This window comes from Balaenoptera acutorostrata, chromosome 17 (assembly GCF_949987535.1).
Source record: "Balaenoptera acutorostrata chromosome 17, mBalAcu1.1, whole genome shotgun sequence".
Taxonomy (NCBI): Eukaryota; Metazoa; Chordata; class Mammalia; order Artiodactyla; family Balaenopteridae; genus Balaenoptera; species Balaenoptera acutorostrata.
Window position 1 is genome coordinate 22,367,724 of NC_080080.1, and position 24,033 is coordinate 22,391,756.

Genomic DNA, 24,033 nt, shown 5'->3' on the forward strand with positions numbered 1-24,033 from the left:
AACCACTGTGCTATACTTTGCATAGCCCTATAATCCTGCTCGACCTAAGCTATCTGAAAATCCTGAGAAGAAAATAAACAGTTTTCCCAGCTTCTTTTCTGCTTTTACAAGGCAACCACACTGCCAATAGACGTTTCTGCAAGAATACATTTTACTTTTGCCAGGACAAAAAAGGAATTAACTTAATGTGGTGCCCAGCTGTTTGCCAATAAATTATAGCATTTTAGTTTGGAAGAGATTGTAGCAGCCATCTTGTTCAGGTTTTCTTTCCCAGATTGGTCTCCCCAAGCAGAGGTTATTCAACCTTTGTAGAGAAACTTCCACTGATCTTGTAATGGCTCACCTCGGCATTGCTCCAATTGTTAGAGAACTCTTCCTTTTTATTGATTTTCTGTTTTTTCTTTGTAACATCATTTTAGCAATTCTAGGTCTGTCTTCTGTAGAAGTAGAAGCTTTGACATCACCGAGATCTGGGTTGATATCCTCCTGACTGGAATATTGTTTATTCTTGCTCAGTTCGAGTTTGCCTGTTATTAAGATGAACAAGAGCATCTCTAATACTATAGGGTCAAAGTAAGAATTAAAGGAAAGGCTCACAGCTCTAGTACAAATTCCCAAGGGAATCTAAGTGATTTGGTTAGACGCTATTACTTTAGGGGTAAAACTTCTGAAGCAAGTGACCTCATAGGCCACTCACTGGATGGGAGATAGTTTGCCTGTCTTTGTATCAGGTGCCCTGTTGTGCTCAAGGACCAAGTGTCACATGATAGAATGTCCCATTTTAAGAGTATGCCATGGGTGTACCTCATCAGAGACTGCACGTCTTTCAGTTACCTTCTGTAGAGGGCCGCAGACATGGCGGTAACAGAGTGTAGAGTCCTGTCTGGTACCCACACTTAGTTTGGTATATAAGTGCTCAATAAATTTGTTTTATTTATTTTTATTTTATTTATTTTTATTTATTTAGTTCATTTGACTCTTTCTTATTCCACTAGCCAGGCTTTCAAGTTCTTAGAGACGGCGCTCACTCAATTCGATTCAGCAAATACTCACTGAATGTACTGTGTTTGTATTAGCTTCCTAACTCTGCTGCAATTCCCCTGATGCAGGGATGCATCTTCCAGTTCTTTAGTCTTATTCTGTAGCCCTTAGATAATGACAGATTCCAAAGGGGACAAGCCTTCAACATTTGACAATCACCCCAGTTGATTCCAATATACCATTACACTGAAATTTTCATTCTTCAATGAGGGAAGCAGAATTACATCACCAAGTTATTTTTGGGCCTCCACAATTTCTAATAGCCTTCATTGGATGGTCAATGGCTGAAACTTTTAAATCTAGTAGAGGTTGCATTGGGGTACTCTGGAGGCTTTCGACTGGCTTTCTACCCTTCTACATTTTCTGTTGCCATAGTTGAGACCTGTGTCCTAAGCTAGCTCAGCTTCTAGTCTAATTGTCAAAGTTTAGTGCGCATAAGAATCTCCTGGGGACATTTTGCAGATTCCTAGACTTCATCCCCCAAGGATTCTGATTTATATGGAGCCTCAGAGTTGACTTTTTAAAATAATAATCCCCAGGTAATATTTTTGAGAAGCATAGAGCTAGGGTAGATATAAGAACCCTTAGATTGTCAGCTCAGTGATTTTCCATGAAAGTAAACTTGCTATGGGTTCAGCAGTGATCATCTTCCTGGATTCAGATTCTGGGCTCTTATTTCTTCCTTGTGAGAAAATACTTGCCTTTCGTCCCAATGTTGACCCTTGTCTTGTAGCTACTCCCCCCCCTCCCCCCCCGCCAACACACACCTCTCAGAAACTGGGAACTTGGCACTGGACCCCAGTCCATTATGACTAGGTTCATGTTCTCTGTACTCACTTAAGGTATGGAGTTCTGGACCCAGAATAAAGTAAGGGGCAGGTAATTGATTAGATGAAGATGCAAAGGCAGAATGTCTGATTTGGTGTGGCATCTCCGGTGTGATAAAATTGAACCAGAAACAAAGTAATTGAACCACTGGCACCATCCCTGCAAGTTGTTTTCCTTGAATTTTTCTTCATTACTCAAATTGCTCTTTGGGTTGCTAGCTCATTTGACCCTTATTTTTGGTTTTATGGCTCTGGTTTTTGAATGTGTAAACTCCCTGACTCTCTGGCCTGACCCTGTACCACATCTAGACTATGTCCTAGTTTAATATTCTATCATGTATTCCTATTGAAAACTGATATAATGATAATAATTATGGTGGTCCTGCTACTATTACTACTAAATATCTATAGGGTACATATTATCAATATATGCTTTACATTCACAGCAAACATCTGAAGTAAGTCCTATTTTTATTCCAAGCTTTAAATAAAAAAACTGAGGTTAGAGTTATACAGCTGTTAAGTGGCTGAGCCAGAAAGGCTATGCAGGCAGTCTCACTCCTGGAGCCGTGCTCTCATCAAGCACATTACATTGTTCATTTCCATCTCTGCTGTACCTGCCATTGCTCACTGAGTGACAAAGAAGTCTCCAAAAATCTTCCATTTTCTTTAATGTATATGGTAAATGGAGACAGGGGATGAAAGTTCCCAATAATTCCTTTTTGGAACTCCTTGAGCACCACTGAATTTCAACAAAATTTTTCCCCCAAAGAGCATTTTTGAAACCATGACATTCCCTGTTATCTCTCCTAACTAGTGAGATCATCCCAATGATTCTGGAGGGGCTTCATTGCATTTTATCAGTGGCGCCTTTGTTGTACAATTTCCACTTTTGCTCTTGAAGATACAATAAAAGATTTATGTCTGATGGACTATGATGTGGTTTGCATCTAAGAGAAAAACAATTCCTCCCAAAAAAGTACCATATCCCCAAATGATTTCATAATTGCAAACAGTGTTGACGAGCTCTTTGGCTTAAATCAGTTTACAACATATTTGCTGTGTTTTTGTGTAGATATGTTTTGATGTGCTTGCTAAGGAAAAATAATTAAAACCCCTCTGCCATTTCTAATTGAGAAGAAAGAAATGTAACCCATTAGTTGATGTCTACCATAATAAGATTTTTTTCTCCCTCATTTCATTCCAGATTTGTTTCAAGGATTAACTTGCATTAAATGGTTTCAGGTCTGAACGTCAGCCATGTTTCTCATTATTGGAGATCAAAATGGCTTAATTCCCTTTGTGTGTTGGTGCCACTAAAACACAAGGGAATCTTAAAACGACAAACTTCTGATAGAAGCACCACATTTTCCTCGTCAATCTGCCCAGCAGAGCTTGTGTTTTTCCTCCATTTACTGCTGGAAAAATGCTGTGTACTGACAAGTTTTGGGGTTCTGGTGTCATGCACAGGCTAGGCAAGACTTACTTTGAATCTAGTTACTGTTGTATTTTCAAATATGTTGATGTGAACTTTGTTTTCTAATGCTCCTTGAGTCAACTATTGTCTTTGATCTTTAAACAGGATGTGGCCATCCATCTAGTGGGATGGTAAGGACTAGCATCTAGGTTAATCCAGGGGCCTCTGGATTTAAACAGACCTGACTTTAAATTCTGATTCCACCACTAGCTATATAACCTGGGTCAGTTTTGAAAACTTGCCTTGTCTGTAAAATGGAGCTAATGATAGTACCTATTTATTGGCTGTAGAGTGGCATACAAGAGCGAATGCATGTTAAAACATTGCTGAGCAAAGGAGAACGTGTTAAGTGACCAGTTAGTTCTATTGTTATGTTACCCTATTGTAGGGACTATTACCCAGAGTATTGTATTACCCAGGATGAGTTGGAGTCTCATTCCCCGTCCTGGTATCTGGGTTGGCCTCAGTGACTTGATTAACCAACAGAATGTGGCAAAAGGGACACTCTGGGACTTCTAAGGCTGAGTAATAAGAAGCCTGGCAGCTTTTGTCTGGGTGTCTTGGAATGCTTACTCTGGGGAAAATCAGCTGCATGCTATGAGAAGCTCAAGCCACATAGAAAGGCCATTGATAGGAGCTCAGGTTGACAGCCCCAGTTGAGCTCCTGGTTGTCAGGCCAGCCATGTGAGTGAGTCATTTGGATGTCCAGTCTTCAAAAGGCAAGAGTTGACTTCAAGGCTTTTGGAGATTCTCTTTCAGTTCTAGCATTTCCTTGTGACCTTGCTAAACTTGGTTATCTGGTTGATTCAAGCTAAACAATTAGACACTAAGAGAGAATTTTTGGGGCACAGGAGCATAAGGGCAATAAAGAGTACCGCTTTCCTCTGCTCAAGATCTGAACCAACGGAGAGAGGAGACCAAGGAGTAAGGGAGATGGAGACCAAAATATCGCTTTTATGAGAGTGAAGAGCGGGCATGTGTCTATGGTTTCCTCATGGAGAACCCTAGAAGGAACTAGGTTTATCTTTTCAACTGGCCCGGGGCACTGACCTCACTCTAGAGGAGCAAAGAACCTGACAGCCTGCTCTCAAGAGGAGATGTCTGGGGTCTTCATGCTCATCTCAGACTCGCCAGTCAAGGGGAAGGGGCTGAGGTGTGGAGCGGAGCCAAGAGCGTCATACTGATGATCGCCCTCCACCTGGAAGGAAACGTCAGGAATGGGAATGGGTGCTCCTCTGACAGGACTGTCTACCTCAGTATCTATTGAGTTCAAGAAATAAGTGACCCAGGTTTTACTTTGTGAAGACACAGTTTATGGTGACAGATTCAGACTGAGGCGTTTCACTTTACTTGTAGGTTAAATTGGTTTGTATCAATGATCTCATTCTTTTCTTCTAAGTCCAGAGAGTCCTGGTAACATCAAGTCCCATGTACTTACAAAGATGGAATTAAGTAAAGAACCTTCCTTCAATCATTCCCTCTTCCATCTTTCCCTAACTACTTTCAATTTATGACCCCAACAATGAATCTTAAATAAACTGCTTCAAAGTCTTCAGCCTAAAGGAACTGATGGGATGGTATTAGCAATCACACCATTGATCATGAAGTTAAGGATGAAGGTTCAATTTTAGCATGCTTTAGCTTTAAATAGAGGTAAGTTGTTTTATTATTATAAGCCTTGGCGCCCTTGCCCTTGTCCGGCTATTTAACAAATGTGTGTCCTTGGTTACCAGTGGAACCCAACTAGGGGGTATAGATAGCTGAGTGTGAGCCTCAATGACTACTCTTCAAACAACTCCAAGCATGTGTCCTATTGACGGGGTGTGGAGAACGCAGGCAGCGCAATCAGGATGCAGATGTTCTGAGGTGTGTTTTCAAGTTGTGCTTTGCAGGAGGTCTGAGACACATGCACACATACACACACACACACACACACACAGACACACACTTTCAGAGTCTTAGAATCTCACATGTATTAATTCCTTCCTTTCTATGCCTTCACTTAGAGGATCTTCACAAGATCAAGAGTCCTTGCCTCTGTGCTAAGACTCTTCTCTTACTACTTTTGTTAGAACACTGATATTGTTGCTTTTTACTTTTTAAAAATCTGTTTCGAATGTTGTACTAGGCTCTGAAGCCTACGGGAACAGGGTTGAGGCTATCTCATTCAGAGTTGTATATAGCACCTAGTACAGTGTCTGACCTCTGGAGGGGCTCAGCAAATATCTCCTTGTATTGAATTGAATGACAGCTTGCTTCCCAAGGCAGAGGAGTGCAGGCACCCTGGGTTGAGGTTCTGCTTCTAACCATAATCTGCAGACTCAAATACAGTTTTCAGTGGCTCCTAAGATCCCTGAGGAATTAATCACACTAAGCTTCTTGTTTGGAATAACTTCACTGCCAATACACAAGAGCTACCTAGACTTGAGGCTCTCAATACCCCAATGTAAAGAGCCTCATTACATCGTTCCTTGAAGTCTCTGTTATGTCAATCTATGTGACTGGTGTCCAGTCCTTCAAGGAGGACTGTAGCAGGGACTTGGGCACAAAATGCAAGTGGCACCCAACAAACTCAGTCATCAGGGTAAATAGTATCTTAATGCTATAGTTTGAAAAATCAAAATTAATGCAAACATTTCATAAAAACCAAAATATCAGAATTCTAAATCAAGACCGTTTCAGTATTCTTGATTTTCCTTTTGCCTCTGAAAGGCGTTAATTTGTTGCCTCACTCCTCTTGTCTAATCTTGGCCCTGGAGCAGACAGAACCAAAGGGAAATCTCCTTGGACATGACTTCCCTGATTTTCACCCCTTGATTTTTTTTTTTTTTTAACTATATGGGGTCGGGGGAGATGGTATGGGTTTCAGGTTAAGTACTAAAAGCTAAATGCATAAACAAAGTCATAAATGTAAGAAGTCAAATCTGAACTGTGTGTAGGAGAAAAGATTTAGCAGGACATGTTGCATAGTTAATAATTGAATAACAAAAGGCTGAAATAAATAAAAATTTTAACAACACTCAGCAATAAGGCTGCAATATTTAGTTCTCAGATGAATTTGTATGGCTCCATTTTTATTTGGAATCGATTTTTAAAGGGCTTTTTCTTAAATTCTTCTGAATTCCCGTTAAGCAGTACATGAAAAGTTACTTTAAGTGAGAGCAAATGTGGATGAAATCAGCCAAAGCTCCAACTGCGCCTTCATCCCTACTGGAAGAGCTTTCTTCATTTACATAGGAGAACGTGGAGCCAGAAAAGGGGAAAATACAAACATGAAATCTCCAAGAGCCTTTTGGAAACACAGCAGAAAAACACATTGCTTAAGTGGAGAAGCCAAGTGGTTTTCGAGTTTCCTGCAAAGCAGCAGCTTTAGGGGGAGAGTGACCTTCTGGGGAACGCGGTGGCCCTGGCTGGAAGATTAGGGGCTGACGTTTTGCAGGTTGTGGATGGGGGTGGAGAGATTGTGTAACTGTAGTAAAGCGTCTTGACACTTTTCAACAGGAAAACAAAGTGGGGAAGAAGCCTTAAAGAGAAGGGAAAGCCTCAGGCAGGTTCCCCCCACCGCCCCCCCCGTGAAGGCACAGCTGCCGCTGTGTCACAGTATTTCCCAAGTGCTTCCCTTGGATCTCTTTACCTGGTGCCAACCCTGTACAACGGAAGTAGAAGAGAGCTGCTTGATAGCAATCGAATCCCAGTCACAACGCTGAGTTTTCTCCTGGCTCCTTTCTGGAGCACAGCGTGGGTCTGATTTGCTTAGAAATGCAAGGGACCTTCCCTGTCCGCCTCCCATCTTCCAGTTCTGGAGGGACAGGCTTCAGGCAAGCTTTCCTGCTGCACCGGTGATGGGAAGGTGGAAAATCGTGGCTTGCTGAGTCTGAAATGAGATGCCAGTGGACCCAGTACAAGAGATCAAATTTTCTATTTTTGGCCCTTCAGACACAGAAATGCACAGCTATGCCAGAGTAACCTTTTCTCTGGAGGAATCGTCTCATGGCTTGTTGCACATTAAAATCATCTAGGGAGCTTTAAAAATACTGATGCCAAGGCCCCACTTCAATCCTATTAAATTAGATGCCCTAAGGGTGGGAATCATGCATCCAAATTTTTTTTTTGAGCTCCCCAGGTGATTGTAATTTGCAACCAGGGTTGAGAAATCATGACCCAGAGCTCTTGAGCCCACAGACAGCCCTTTTCTGTCCTCTGGGTCCACTTTCCACCCAAAGAGCTCTGTGATCTCCATCAGTGGAAGCTAAGCCTCTTTCAGTTTAATTCAGTTCAATTACAAACAATTCAATTCAATAAATACTTATTCAACTGCTTTCTTACCCTTCATTTCTGATTGTGTCTCCCATGAGAGTGGTGAGAACCATGTTTCTCAAATAAGAGGATGGAGATACTTGAGTTTACCTCATTTTTTGGAGCCATATTTTTTAAAAAACCTGTTAAACACAGATTACAAATTTTTTAAAATTATGCATTGGATTTGGATTTTTTTCTGACACAACACTCTGAACAGCATATGTTTGTATGTATGTAAAACATCCATTTTTTAAAAGCATTTCTTAATTAAAAAAAAATATTTTACTTATTTTTGGCTGCATTGGGTCCTCACTGCTATGCACGTGTTTTCCCTAGTTGCGGTGAGTGGGGGCTACTCTTTGTGGACGTGCGCGGGCCTCTCATTGCGGTGGCTTCTCTTGTTGCGGAGCACGGGCTCTAGGCGCACAGGCTTCAGTAGTTGTGGCTCACAAGCTGTAGAGCACAGGCTCAGTAGCTGTAGCGCACTGGCTGAGTTGCTCTGCAGCATGTGGGATCTTCCGGGACCAGGGCTCGAACCTGTGTCCCCTACATTGGCAGGCGGATTCTTAACCACTGCGTCACCAGGGAAGCCCTAAAACATTCTGTCTTTTAATGGGTTTCTGTATTCAGTGCATGTTCTAAAGCGTTGATGCACTGAGATAAATAAGACAGAGTACTTAGCTTCTGAAGAGCTCCCAGGCTGGTGGGAGACATGAGATGGGAACAAGAAATTAAAGGATTGTGAACTGCTGTAGCTAAAAGAGGTATGTATAAAAGGATGTTTCAGATGAATTCAGAAGAAGGAATTGTGCCTGGCAAGGCAGAAAGGCTCACAGAGGAAGTAGAGGGGAGTAGCCATTCTCCACGAAGGATTCAGGCAACGGGAGGAGGACGCGCACTTTTTGAAGGTGAGAATTAAATGTTTGGCTAAAGGCTACACAGGAAACATACGAGGAGATAGGGAAGGAACTTGAGGGCTCCCAACTGTCTGTTGAGCTTTATCTGTTGGAGTCTAGCATTTCTAAACCATTCTTGCCTCAGGGCTGACTTTTAGATTCATAAATTTGCAGCTACACTTGGGTGTGCCGTGGTGGACAGAACACGCTAGGTGGATGAGACCGTAGCTGGTCTGCTTCTGGAAAGTGATGGACAGGCCTTTGAGGAGGCTCTAGAAATGGATTGACGTGGATTTCATACACTAACTGTGGAACCTTGGACAAATTCCCGAACCCCCTGTAAAGTTAAGATTCTCCTGCTCACCTCATAGGGTTTTTTGTTTGTGTTTTTGTTTTGAATGAAGACTCAGTGTATTAGGTGTTGTGTAAAGTGCTTAACAAACTGCCTGAACATAGGAAATGTCAATGAAATGTTGCTCTTCCTGTTGAGATATTGAATTTGTAATTCCCTTTAATTTTTCTTCATGTATATTCGGCCTTCCCATTACACCTTCTTCCCAGGTACATAGAGAGACCATCACCCTGGCTGATGATGAGAAGGGCATGACTTTGGACAAACAATATAAAATGTGTTTTAGGGAGCAGTTACTAAATCACCAGCAAGGAACGACACAGTTCTAGAAAGTTCTCTAATAGGCTCGTCAAGTCTCTTTTACCGATAAGTCCATTCTGCTGTCCATTGTGTCTCTGCTTCCAAAATTAAAACCACCACAAAAATGACCAGGCTCAGTCCATCTGCAGCATCACATCTGATCTCTCCACGGCTTACTCATCATTCTTCCTCACGCTTTAAGACACGATGAGGAGGATGATATTTGAGAAAGAACTTGAAGAATGCATGGAATGTCTTATGGCAGAGAATAGGCATTCCAGGTGGTCAGATTAAAATAAGTAATGGTATAGAAATATATGTAGGAACGAAAAGTAGTAAAATAGTTGTTTTGTTGGAACCCAAGTTGTATTTACAGGAAAAGTAGAGGAATAGACCTCAAAATTGAAGCTGAGGCTACAAGGATCCTCCTTAGAGATTCAGCCTTGAGAATGAAAATTCAGAAAATTTATGAACATGCTATAAAATAGCTGACATCTCTTAAATAACTTGGCTCCAAATTTCTTTTAAAATAATTTACCTCACCTTTTATTCTGTTCTTTTTCTTTCTTTGTGTTGATTTATTTCTTCCCTTGTGTCCTATCGAGGGCATTTGGGGTGAGGTCCCAATCCTGGCTTGCTGAGAGTTCATCTGCTTCCAATGCCTGTTCTAGCTCCACGTAAAGTCACAATCTGTTCCTGGGAGCACATATTCATTTGCACAATAACCAATTGTAATGTGAAAAAGGAAGGATTATAACATCAGTTGGGCTATGAGTGGCTGGCATGGAAGAAGTCCAGCAAGGCGCAGATCCTGTTTCTGTACATATGTCCTTAATAATAATGAAGAAGTAGGGGGTAAATTATGCCAGAAGGGAGCGGAGTCATTTCTGAATAGCTGGTTTTCTGAGGGAGTACATATGATGTCAGCAATTAATTAAGGCCTCAATTCTGTTTTCCTATAAAAATCCTATTTTAGTTGCGGTATCTTTGACGCATCTGCTGGCATAAGCAGGATACAGGCCATAAATAAAAATTCAAAAATATCTCTTTCTTGTAGAACTTGGAAACAGACATTCTGAAATTGAAGGAAACCTACATAGTATCCAGAAGGATCCCAAGATCCTTTCTAAGATGAAGGGCAGTGAAGTCCATGCTAAATCCAGGCCCTGAGGGATTTGATTGGGAGGGAAGACAACTCTGACCGGAAGCAGGTCCAGGATTTATAATTGGACAATTTCAAATCCATGTTGGATGATACTTCAGTGGCAAAGGCATTTCTGGAAGAAATGTTAAGTAGTGCCCAAAGCGAAGAATTTACCCAATAATGACAGTAAAAACTTTAAAGTTTCAAGATACTGGTAACAGAGGATGGAAGGTTGACAGGACCAGGCATCACAAAGTCCTTTTCTGGCAACTTTACCTAAAATGAGGACCAATGGGTTGTAATTAGAACTCACGTGTCCTCTTTAAATAATAAGCAAAGATACATCCAGAACGATAGATTATTTGAGCTGAGAGGGACTTGATTGCACATTGAAGCCAACCTCCTATTTTGTGAGGCAATTGATGTCCAGTGATCACTCAGCTAATTTCTATCATAACCAGGGGCAGAATTATGGTCTTGTAAGAACTTTGTCCATGTCATTTTAATGCCCAGCACTCTCTTTATACATGATCCCAAGAGCATCCTAAATTTTGCTGGGTGAGTCCCAAGGTAGGCGTAAGGAGGAATGGGTATGTTACATGACCACTGTGGAAAATCTGACATGTCAGTGTAAACTACTGGGAAGAGCGAGTAGCCAAAAATCACAAAGAGAGTCCAAACGGCGCTGTGGCCAATTCAATCCAGTTTTTCTGGTCAGCTTCATGATTTGGGGGAAACAAAATAGGGATTTTTGTTTGGAAATGTAGAATGGAGTTGAGAATTTCCTCAAAAGCAGAGGAGGGAGATCCTTCTAAGTCAAGGCAGTAGGAATGAAGGGGAGGGGACCCAGATACCCAGGAAGGGAGTCCAGGAAAAAAGATGGGGAAGCAGGTCCCAGGCCAGCCAGCTGCTCTGGAAGGCAGGTGGTGGTTGCAGTAATGGTGGTAGTGGTGAAAGAGCATTTGAGAAGCTCTGGGTACTTATGAATCTCAGGAAGAAGGGGGACAGACAGAGGGTGGGGGTGTGGTGGGGTGTGGAAGCAGGGGGTGCTTCATCTGGGGGTGGGGTGGGGTGTGGAAGCAGGAGGCTTCCTCTGATGCTGACAAAGCATCCCAAACTCCAGCCATCAGTCATGTCACTGATGGGATATGAACTGGGATATGAACTTGCTTATGGGATACAAACCCAATGATGTCTTACTGATTACAGGGGAGGAAAAAGAAATCAAGTTGTTAGAGGTCAGAATTCTTTTTATTATAAAGTAACTCCTCAAAGGTCCATAAATGAATTCTATTCAGTGAGGGAGACACATCAAGGAAGTATAGAGCTGGAAGACTTCCTTTTTTCTCACTATTAATATTGATACATGGCATTTTAAAAATGTGTCTTCTAGTTCCAAGGCCGAACATAAGGATCAAAAAGTGGGTGGTGGCCCAATTCCTGGAAATCCCCCCCTTCCTGAAATAGCTGGAATACTCCTCCCACTCATTAGCCTATGAAATTACCCACCCCTATAAAAACTGACAACCCCATACCCTGGGGCCGCTCTCGCCTTCTGAGATGGCCCACACTCTGTCTATGGAGTGTGTATCTCTTGAAATAAATCCACTTCTTACCTTAAAAAAAAAAAAATGTGTCTTCTGATATAGTTGCTTCACCATAATAACAAACAATCTTAGTATATAATAATAATAATAATAATCTGCAGGCATCCATGTATCAAAATTTTTTTCAGAGAATATGCTGGTGGAGAGGCTCTCCACAAAAAATATTAATAATGAAGAGCCTGAGTTCTAGAACTGTGGTTTTTATGAAGATCCTGTTTACTTGAGTTCTAACCTCAGCATAGTTACAGAAAGACTGAGAATTCTCAGCAGTTAGTGTTCTTGGCAATGATCTGGGGAAGTACAAACGCAGCGTGGGTCAGCACAGAAGATAGACAGGAAGGAGGTGGTGACCAGTAGGCAGCATCGTGAAGGATATAAAGAGAAATAGGACCTGGACTCAAAGAGTTGCCACCACCTTATGCTAAGGGCTCATAGTGAAGGCTAATTTTTAAGATAAAAACATACCTATACTGTATTGTTTCTCTGAAGGATTTGTTAGTATTATTAAACACACATATATAAACAGTTAATTGCCTAATAAATAATATTTATTTCTTAAATAGTTTCTTTTTATCTCCTCAGTGAACACTTTTGGTTGTTGACATCAAACTCTTGAGTTATAAGAACGCCTGTCAAAGGCCTGTTAGAAAGTTCCTTGAAACCAGGTGGATCGGACTGGTCCTTTAGTACAGTTGTAGATGCCCACTGTGGGCAGACTGAGGAAACGACCCTCTTACCAGGATGTGCTTGAACAAGGCCCAGGACATTAAAAAAAAAAAAAAAAAATCTTGCAATTACACTTTTCTACCACTAGATGATATGCACGTATAAGCAAGATGAAAACCCTCCTACCTTTCCTTTCTGCATCAGTGGCCACAGGGATGATAGGTAAGTTAAGATATCCAGAATTCAATTCCAGATGTTACTAAGAAAGAGAAACACAGTATGAACATGAAGAACTGCCAGCATTGATTAGGTAATAAGTGTGATCATACCAAATTTATCAAACACTTATCCTTTCATCTAGGGGCCATCAAAGTTTACCACCTGCCTATGGGCCAAATCCAGTTTACCACCTCTCTTTGTAAATAAAGTTTTATTGGAACACAGCCATGCTCATTTGTCTGGGACTGATTTTGCTCCACAATGACAGAGGTGAGCATTGAGACAGAGACTGCCTGACTTGTAAAACTTAAAAATATTTCTATAGGGTCCTTTACAGAAAAGTTTTCCAATGCCTGGTCTAAGCACATATAGGTCATACTAACTCACTTAATCTTTACAAATCTATGGTTGTGGGTATGTGTTATTACAATTTTTTTTTAATTTAAAATTTTTATCGGAGTATAGTTGATTTACAATGTTGTGTTAGTTTCAGGTGTATAGTGAAGTGAATCAGTTATACATATACATATATCCACTCTTTTTTTAGATTCTTTTCCCATATAGGTCATTACAGACTACTGAATAGAGTTCCCTGTGCTATACAGTAGGTCCTTATTAGTTCTCTATTTTATATATAGTAGTGTGTATATGTCAATCCCAATCTCCGAATTTGTCCCTCCCCACCTTACCCCCTGGTAACCATAAGTGTGTTGTCTACATCTGTAACTCTATTTCTGTTTTGTAGATAAGTTCAATTGTACCCTTTTTAGATTCCACATATAAGTGATATTGTATGATATTTGTCTTTCTCTGTCTGACTTACTTCACTCAGTATGACAATCTCTAGGTCCGTCCATGTTGCTGCAAACTATTTGTTTTACAGATAAAGAAAGTGATTAAGGACACAATGAATCCTGGCACATACGTTAAATGACTGTAGCAGACATACATGACAAAGGCTGTAAGTATTGATGTACACCATGCTTGATACTCTTGGGTTTGTGTAAACAAGATGAATAACAGTTGGCTTCAAAGTTGTGGGGAACCTAGAAAGAAGAAATTAAAATTATTGCAAGGTCAGGCCAGCCTTCTGTGTGATCCACAGGTAGAAATGTAGCTGGAATTGAGTAGCTGCCCATGAGCACTTTTTCCCGACATGACACTTATTCTGAACATATTGTAAGAAACTCTTTTGACACAATAATTCATAAGGCTGAAGCTGACTCATCAAATGAAAACAGTGCTTAACTTGTGACTGAAACATCCGTGGTCAAGTGGAGAGACACAGAAAGAAGGCAGTCAAAGGAAGTCTTCTTCTTAATGTCCTACTTTTCCCCCAATCAAAGGAGGTCTTTGCTCCTTCAATGCTGGGTATACTTGGGCCCTCAGGATATCTGCTGGGGATGGTGGAAGCTGGGAGTGGGGCTGGGGAGCAGGGTGGTATTCAGCTTTATAATTTCCTAGATTCCTAGTCATCCTCAGGAATGTCTTTCCCAATAGTTTATAATATGCAGTGAAGTACTGGGATAACCCCTGATGGTTCGTTCCACATTTGTGATTACTGATCTTTCTTTCTTTTTTTTTTCCTCCTGAAGAGTTTAGGTAACTAACTGCCTCAGAGTCATACATCATGGGGCGGAGAGGGGAGAATCAGGAACTGGGTGAACCAACTTAATCCTTTGTCCCACACGAAGGATGGGACCATATTGCCTAGACTCCAAGGGTTTTCCACATGGACATGCCCCAAGCTCCTTCTCTCCCTTTCCTTTGCTCCAAGAAGACCTCTTCTATTATTCGTCCACATTTTGATGTCCTCTTTTCTTAGGATAGATACCCCATCATCCCTACAGAAAAGGAAGGCGCACTGGACTGTTCCTTCCACTCAATCTTTGTTGACTCTAAGAAAGGGTAGGTGCTAATGTTTGGTGTCTCCTTGGGGTGAGCTGGGGGTGTGAGTGGTGGAGGGTCAGGGAAGGGAGCAGGAAGGAGAAACTCTGAAGCCTAGCAGAGGGATGTGGGGAAAGAGCAAAGGCTTCTGTATCAGGGAGCTACTGTCTTCTCCTAAAGAGTCTGAAATAAACAAAGCTTCCTGTAATAATAATTAATTTTCTTCTAAAGAGCATCCTATCTGAGTTACATGAGAAATTTATATTCCTCCTAATAACATAGCTTGGAACCCCTCCCCCTGCCTGTTTTTGTAAAATGATAATCCCAACTTCATTACGCCAATGGAGCATTTGCCCCAGTTTTCATTACAGAATGAATGTCCCAAGTCCAGCTCTCTTTTCTTTAATATACAGGTATGTATATACGTAGGTTCAAATGTATGTATGTTTTTACATATTTACAGTTGAATTTTGGTCAGGACAGAGCATGTGGGATAGTGTTAAGCTGAAAGTTGGTAAAGATAATCCGGGCTTTTGGAATTTAGGAAAAGGGAAAAGGCTGAGCGATCAGACACGGTCTTGTGACAGGTAAGTGAGTTAGGTTCTGAGGGAATTTGGATATGTAAAGGAAGGGGCATTTTAGACCATGTGGTGGAGCGGCAGGGGTATGGGCTTGAGTGTGGGCACTTTGGGAGAAGATATTCTGGTAAGGCCTGAATTTAGGAGTTCAGAACTATCAGGTTAAAGTTTGAACTGGACCTCACAGTCCTGGAAAGAACCAGGACTTTTGACTAGAGAAGTATCACTGACTATGAACATTTCAAGGGTAAAACCATCATGTTTACCTTTTCTTGTCAGTTTTTAGCTAAGTGACCACTGACGTGTGGTCAGGTTTCAACCAATTTCAAGCGAATAAATGCACAGTAGTGATATTTTAGGAAAAGTAATCTGGGGACTAGGTATGGGATGGATTGGAGAGGAAAGACAGAAAATAGGGAAAGAACAGGAGTGAGTGCAAAGACATACACATATTACTTTCCTTCACCAAACAGTCCATGTAAAATGATCAAATTTTAAATCTCATTGCTAGTACCACAACTGTAGTTGGAAATGGCTGAACATGAATCAATCATCACAACAGTAATTGTAACCAGAAATAGGAAACGTTTCATAAAAAGTCTATCTGTTTCACTTTTGACTACGTGGCCATGTCTTACTGTGCCCAGTTTAGGATATTTCACAAATGCATCATGATGAAAAAAATTAATTGGGAAAGTAGATTTTGTGTTTGCCTCAATCACAATCATTTTCTAATTAGTGTGAGGAGTAGCTTATTTAATAAATATTATTTCTTTTTATTCTTACCATCTTCAGATCTATATCTGAGACAGAAAATTTTATTTCTAATTTACTTTTTTATTCAATGAAAGCCAGATAAGAAGAAAGGGTTAAGTCTGAGTTATCAAAATAGGTTTTCTTCAATTCTTAATTCCTTATTCTGCCCCTGGTACTAGGTTGATGTGTTTAACTAGAAGGACTCACTTTCAAAATCTCTGTGTTATTGGGTGGAGAAATAAGGGCCCAAGTCCATCCCTGGTTACGTCAAGTGGTGTCAAATTTGGCTTGCAATTCTCACTTCCTGTTGACTCCAAGAGAAAGGCTGCAGTTGGCGTCTAAAAGTGAAAAACATGAAGCTCTGAGACCAGTCTGAATTACTAATCACTACATCTCCTGTTCAGTCTAACCACTTTCCAAGCGATTAAATGAACCGGCCAGGTCAGTGACTCAGCTTCCGAGGGGGTGGCCAGCAGTCCGAGCTGATCTGCACATCCCTGGTTTCAATTCCCAAGGTTTGATCCAGAGCTGCCTCGGGAGGGTGATTTCCCCTTGGAACTTGTCTCTCTGGGGACAGAAGGACAGACACAGATGCTGAAGTGTATAGTCTGCTGGAGAAGGGCCATCTCACCATGAGTCTTTGGCGGGAAAGAGTTGCAAGAATGTCGTCTTTCATCAGCTGGTGTCACTCTTTGGAACCAGTCACAAGTAGCTGGGTGTGGTAGGGTGAAGTTGTCTGAAGTGTGAACGAAGAAAAATATATTGAGTAGGAAACATGAACTTTTTTTCTTTTTTGGCTTAACTGTAGGTAGATACAGTATTCCCTTGTTTGTTTCAGTAACTACCAAAGGTTCTTGAAGACGTCACCATTTTAGAGTAGTGTATTCATTCGCCTGGTTTTCTAAGTGATTAGCTGAACTTTGCTGCTTTTATGAAGCTTAATGTCCAGTTACCATAAAAAAGCAGCACATGGTCAGTGGTGGAAATAGGGGTGGGATTGTAAGGGCCACATGGGAGTGCAATTCCAGGAACTCCCGGCCTCCTATGCAAATTAGATTAAGCTGCTCTTCGGCCTGGGCTCCCAGAGCAAAGAATTCCCGTTCCCACCTCTTTTTTTTAGCATTGTCTCCTGTGGGAATTAAGAAATCACTTTCAATTTATTTCAGCTACTGCCTGTTTTAAAAAAGGACATCACAGGCCTCAGTTTTTCCACCTTGCTTAAGAAAACTCCTTACCAGGTAACCTCTTAAATATTTAAAAAGAAAGAAAAAGATTTTGAGATCCTTAGGAGAAAATACTGTAAGAAAATCAAAGTCCTATTTTCTCAGGAAGAAAGTTGAGTCTTTTGACTGGCTGGTGCCACCACCTTCTTCAGGCGATTTTCATACTTGGCATAAAACTTCTAGTCGTTTCTCATATTACCTTTGTTTTGATTAGTTAAAGCATGATAGCTTGACGACACTCAAATGTGAGAGCTTGAGAAAGGGAGGGTGGCCGGGAGGAAAGAAGCCCTCCAGCCAGCAAAGCTTTCTTTAAAACTTTATTTTTTTTTTAAACATGAATATTTTAAATATCCCTCAAATACAGGGACTGAAGGTGAACTTGAAGAATACATGCAAAACCACAACCTAGATTCTCTGAAAGTGGCCATTTCAGAGCTCTCTGGAAGGAATGTGTGAGCATGTGCACACCAGAGCGCAAACATGCAAATCAGTTCTTTCCCAGGACACCCCAGTGCTGCTGCTTTATCTGCACAGATGTGCTGTGAGCCTTGCAGATAGCATCTGTTTGTTCTATTTATGGGGGGGAAAAAAAAAGTATTTGTGAGCTCGGCAGGAGCACGACTTTCTTTTTGGATCTTTGATTCCATTAGAATTTTTGAAATTTCACAGTTTGGAACAAAAGAATTTGAGTCGTTGGCGATTCTACGTGCTGTGTAATTCCCTCTCCCGTTTATTTCTTACCTGCTTCTCCTGCCTCCCAATTTCATAGAGTTAAAATCAGAGCAGGGGAGATGAAGAGACTTGCACAAGCACATAGAACATTTATTCTTAGTTTCATTCATCATTATTGATTTGTTTAGTTATTAACCAGATACTTATTGAGGATCTATTATATCCCAGGCACTGTGCAACATTCTAGGACCCAGTGGTGAGCAAAAATGTCACTGTTCTTGTCCTCATGTATTTTGTAGTTTACTGGGGGAAATGTACAGAAATAAGAATAATCACACACAAATATACATCTTCTTCTGTGACAAGTGCTAATTACTGCCCTAGGAGCCTAAAATAGGCACATTTGAGCTGGTCCAAGAGGTAACAGAAGGTTTCCTTGAAGAAATGATGATGCTTCTTAAGCGACCCTTAAGAAGGATGAGTAGGACCTAAGGAGGCATATAAAGGAAGGGTCTTCCCGGCAGAGGGAAGGTTGAGAAAAGACCCTGCGATGGATGGAAACATGAGAGTATGAGAACCAGAAAGAGGGTCAACGTGGCTGAAGTGAAGAGGGAGGGAGAGCAGGAAGGAGATGGGCTGAGCTCTGAGTCAAAGACAGACATCACAGCGCATTGTGGCTCATTTTGAGCTTTGTTTTAGGAGTATTGGGAAGCCCAAGTAGTGAGCAATGGGAGGAGGGTAAGACTGGATGAGGAAGACCACTGGGGGCTACTGCAGTAGTCCAGGCAACAGGTAACAGAAGCTTGGTCTAAAGTAGTGAGTGGTGGAAGAGAGGGGAAAGGAGTAGATGCATTCAAGAGGTATTTAGAATGTAAAAATGATAAGATATGGGGAGGGAGGGAGTAAGCGGGGGCAAGGATGACCCTAGGCTTCTGAGTGGGGCAAATGGATGGATGGTGGTATCATTCATCAAGACAAGGAAAGCTAGATGGTGGGGGTAAAGGCAACATGATAAGTTTATTTTAGGAAGTATTGAAGTTAGATGGTAAGTTATAGGTTGACTATATGGGTCTGGCCCTCAAAGACAAGGTCTGGGCTGGAGATAAAATATTTGTGAATGAGTTGTTTATAGTTTTGACACTGATGTGGTTTATTCCTCTTCAGCGTCTTTCCAGAACAACATCTCTGTAAGTAGGGAGAAATCAAATGGCTTTGGACACCAGGCTAAATGAATTGTTGAACAACTTATTTTATATGGCAGGGATTTGAAGGACTGTTGGGAGGTAGGTCTAGTGTGGATGAATTAGGAGAAGTATGGTTTCAAGTATATCAAAAGCTACCCCTGAGCCCAAATACCCATCTTTTTCCCCTTGATCTTCCAGAGGGCCTAATATTGCTAGCGATCATGTTACTCTTTAAGTAATTCTCATTTTATTTGGCTTAAGAGTGCTAAAACTTTAGTAAAAGTTGTCTACACCAAACTTCTCACTCAAAATGAGTCTGCTTTACAAAATCTCTAGACATAGGGCCTCGGCTTGAACATGTCTGTGATGGGGAATCCAATATTTGGCAAGACAGTGCAGATTTTTAGTTCTGTTCCAAAAATTCTTCCCTGTATTGATCTTCTCATCTAGCATGACACAGAACAGTTCTTCTTTTCCACAGAGCAGACAATCAACTGGTGTTAAGCCATCAGTCATCACTATTCTCAGCTCAGCTGCCAAGAGATGAATGAGTTAGATTCAACTGTCACTGAGGCCCTTCGATAGACATCATCTCACTTAGAGGTCACAGCAACCCTTTGAGGTATGTATTATTCATCTAGAAAGAGAGGAGGAAACTGATTCTCAGAGTTAAATGACTTACCCAGTGATGTCACACGAGTAAAGGGCAGAGCCAGGATTTGAATCCAAATATTCTGCCTCCCAGTCCAGAGCCCCACGCAAGCTGCCTCGATAATCTGGGTTCGGGCTTTGCGCTGACTTCTAAAGGTAACACATTAGTAAGGACCAGTGACTGATCAGCTGATAGCACTGAGGTGGTGCTTACCCACCTGACCCTTGTGGACTGAATGATGCCTGCCCGGTACTTGACCTTATAACCTTGTATCTCTTTAAGAACTGGATAGAACACTCATCTTCACATTTTTTTTTTTCAGATTTCACTCCCAATTAGTTAAAAACAATGAGCATGTATCCCAAATATATTTATATGTGTATCTTTGGATTCAGTATAAATATGAATATATCTATTTTTTTAAATTAATTTTTATTGGAGTATAGTTGCTTTACAATGTTGCATTAGTTTCTACTGCACAGCAAAATGAATCAGCCATACATATACATATATCCCCTCCCTTTTGGATTTCCCTCCTATTTAGGACACCACAGTGCATTAAGTAGAGTTTCCTGTGCTATACAGTATGTTCCCCTCAGTTGTCTATTTTATACATAGTATCATATAAGTTTTAAAAAAACATAAAAATATAAATGAAAGTCGTAATATTTTCTTTTTCCACCCCAGTGAATCATCTTCATGGATCATCTCTGTCTGCTCCCCCTGGAGGGACCACTGAAATGGAGTCGGGGGACAGGACAGGAGAAGAGCCCAGTGTGACAGGCCATGGCTAGTTGGAGTACGACACCTGGGGAGTGTCTGGAAACATTTCAGACGTGCTGACGGCGAGCTTTCCTCTCTGTGCTGCCCAGCTTCAGCTCGGTTTCTGCTAAGATCTCTCTGGAGGTTCACAGGGAGTGAAGGGCTCATTGCCCTGCTCTGTGTTGTTTGTCCTTGGCTTTAATTGCCACTTGTGTCCTGAGCTATGTGGTAATAGCACTAATAGCTAACATTTGTTGACTGCTTACGATCTGCCACTGTGCGAAGAGATTTACACACATTACCTCATTGATCTTGTTACAACCCTGTGAAGTTTTGCTATCCTCGTTTCACAAATGGGAAAACTGAGGTGTGGAAAGCTGTGACTTACATTAGGGGTATGTCTAATCAGTGGCCCAGCTGGGATTTGAACCCAAGTCTGTTCTCCACCAAATCACTCATTCTTATCTGCCGTTCTGTACTGCCAGTAGGATTAGGGTTTAGGTTCCTGATAGTGATCTGGAAGGATTTCCAGCACTATAAGTGACTCAAATGGGAAGACTCATCAGTTGCACAGACCAAAAGGTTGGGCTCCCATCAGGTGTGGATAAATGAGAGGAAGCCATCAGCTTTACGGAAGTGCAAATGTGCCAGTGCAGTTACAAATGAACGTCTCCAGTCAAATCTGAGTCCTTTGTTTCAAGATAATCTGGCTCTCATTGTAACCCCCAGCTTCAGGTAGCAAATATACGCTGAATACTTTTCTGGATGAGACCACTGGAGGCTGTAGTTGTTGTTTAAGGCACCTGAGTTCCATTACAGACTATACATGGTTTAACCTTACATTTAAGTGTTTGAATGTGTGTGAGAGAGATGTCAAGGGGTCCAGGAGTTTTCTTCATTATCTGTCAGAAGGCTTCAGCTTAGTGGAGTCAGATAGACATGGGTTCGAATCCTCACTCTGGTACATATAAGCCGCGAGAACTTTGGCAAATTATCGTTCTTCCAGTCTTAATTTCTTCATCTTTAAAGAGGAGGTAATAGTACCTGCTTCAGGGTGGTGCTGTGAGGATTAAATCCTATACATACGCAGTGCTTGGAGCACCGTAAGTGCTCAAAAATTGGTAGCAGGTATTGTTCTCGGTGACGCTGCTTTGTCTAAGAAGAGGCACTGATGGATCGTTGGTGGCGTTAAGTCCATGTCCTCTGCCGTGCTGGTGATGTCCTATTTGAAAATGAAAAGGAATTTTTTTTTCTGAATCTCCTCAGCATCTTGCTGCCACAGGAAAAGAAATCTGTTTCTACAAAGAGATGCAAGAACTGGAGACACTGGAAGTTTACGGACTGGAGAAGGCGGCTCCGAGAAGAAAAGCATTCTGGCGATCAGCGACACTCTCCTGAGCCGCCCAGATGTGGGCCAGATGCTGCAACTCTGTAGAGACACGTCGGGCTCAGTGACTTGTGCCATGACTTTCATCCACGTGGCCATGAAGGATAGTGACTGATCTCACTCCGATGATTAAGAGTGACTTCAGGGCTCTGGAAACATGGGGGTAGGAGGCTGGGACTCAAGGGGGAGTCTTGACAATCCTCCCAGTTGAGCAGAAGGGTTTCTGGAGCTGACAGCCCTGCTCTGGGGATACATGTCTACTTCACATGCCTCGCCCCACACCTAACATAGAAGAGGGCTCAGCAGGAAACACTGAGGGCACTTCAATGGGAAGTGATCTGCGATTTCTGCCTTTGCAGAAATCATCTCTAGCGACTTTTTTTTTTTTTTCTAGCGACTTTTATTTGGTGTTATTAAAGACGATTTTGATGTGATCTTAACTATAGTGATTCTTCCTATCATCACTTTCTCTTTCATCAGCCTGTATGGCCCCTTTTCTAGCTGGAATTTCACTACACTGCTCAGCCTTCCATTCCATGCTTTTTAAAAAATATGACTACTTTATTTATTTGTGTAATTGAACTATAGTTGATTTACGATATTTTGTTAGTTTCAGGTATATAGCATAGTGATTCAGTGTTTGGCAGATTATACTCCATTATAGGTTATTACAAAATAATGACTATAATTCTCTGCGCTATATGGTATACCCTGGTTGCTTATCTATTTTATATATAGTAGTTTGTATCTGTTTATCCCATACCCCTAATTTGCCCCTCCCCCTTCCTTCTCCCCTTTGGTAAACACAAGTTTTTTTCTATATCTGTAATTCTGTTTCTGTTTTGCATATATATTCATTTGTATTACTCTTTAGATTCCACATATAAATGATAATATACAGTATTTGTCTTTGACATTTCACTAAGCATAATATTTTCTAGGTCCATCCACATTGCTGCAAATGGCATTATTTCATTCTTTCTTGTGGCTGAGAAATATTCCATTGTATATATATACTACATTTTTGTTTTGATAAGCATATTTTCTTCTTCTAAATGGATAAGGATGGTGAAATTTTCTCTTTTTATGTTTGGCATTAGTAGAGGCACATTAGTATACATCTTTTTAACTAAGGACTAAATGCAAGAGCTGAAACCTGGACACAGAAAACAAAGAGTTGATTATAACTGCTTCCCTGCCTTCAGTTTTGCCCTGTTCCCTGGCCAGTTCTCTCTACTGCAGCCATAGTGACATTTCTACTTTCATCCCTACTGTGTTCATTAGTTATTGCTGCTGTAACAAATTACCACAGACTCAGTGGTTTAAGAGAACACAAATTTATTCTCTCACAGGTTTGTAGGTCAGAAGTCTGACATGAGTCTCAATGGGCTAAAATCACGGTGTTTGCTGGGGTATGTTCCTTTCTGGAAGCTCTAGGGGAGAATCCTTTTCTTTGCCCTTTCCAGCTTCTAGTGCATATTCTTTGGCTCATAATCCCTTCTTGCATCTTCAAAGCCGGCAATGTTGCATCTCTCTGGCCATGCTTTCATGTTCCCATCTCCCTCTGCCCAGAGCTGGGAAAGGATCTCTGTTTTTAAGGATCTATATGATCAGATTGACCCATCCAGTTAATCCAGATAATCTTCCACCTCAAGGTCTTTAACTTAATAACATCTGGAAAGATAACTTTGCCATGTAAGGTGACATATTCACAGGTTCCTGAGATTAGGATGTGATACATTTGGGTGTTATTCTACCTACGACACCTACCAGTCTGCTCCAAGCCCATCATCTCTCTCCTGGACAACTGCAACTGCTTCTTAAATGGTTTTGCTTTGTACAACCTGTTTTGCACCTTCACCTTTTGTTATTTCTTTTCCCATTCACTCTGATATAAAACCATACTGGCCTCCTTGCTGTTCCTTGAACACAAAAAAGCACAATTCTGCCCCAGGGCCTTTGCACTTGCTTTTCTCTCTGTCACAAAGACATTTTCATGACTGCCTCCCTCAGGATTCTGTTCAAATGTCACCTCTTTGGGAGGGGGGGTCTTTTCCTGAACAACTTATATAAGTGAGCATCCTTTCCCCCCACTTTCATCAGA

The 24,033-nt window shown here is 41.3% G+C and overlaps 1 long non-coding RNA gene across 3 annotated transcripts in view; it reads left to right on the plus strand.

Annotated features, from left to right (window-relative positions):
* Nucleotides 1-22,638, plus strand: part of LOC130705557 (uncharacterized) — a 40,532-nt gene extending 17,894 nt beyond the window's left edge. The window contains exons 1-6 of one of the 3 annotated variants that reach the window (XR_009005833.1): nt 11,463-12,831; nt 12,971-13,098; nt 13,712-13,789; nt 14,654-14,736; nt 19,610-19,750; nt 20,468-22,638. This is a non-coding gene — a long non-coding RNA (uncharacterized LOC130705557). Of the gene's footprint in view, nt 1-11,462; nt 12,832-12,970; nt 13,099-13,711; nt 13,790-14,653; nt 14,737-19,609; nt 19,751-20,467 lie in introns of those variants that run through there. The other 2 variants (XR_009005834.1, XR_009005835.1) reach the window with 2 other exon arrangements.
* Nucleotides 22,639-24,033: the final 1,395 nt, after the last annotated feature.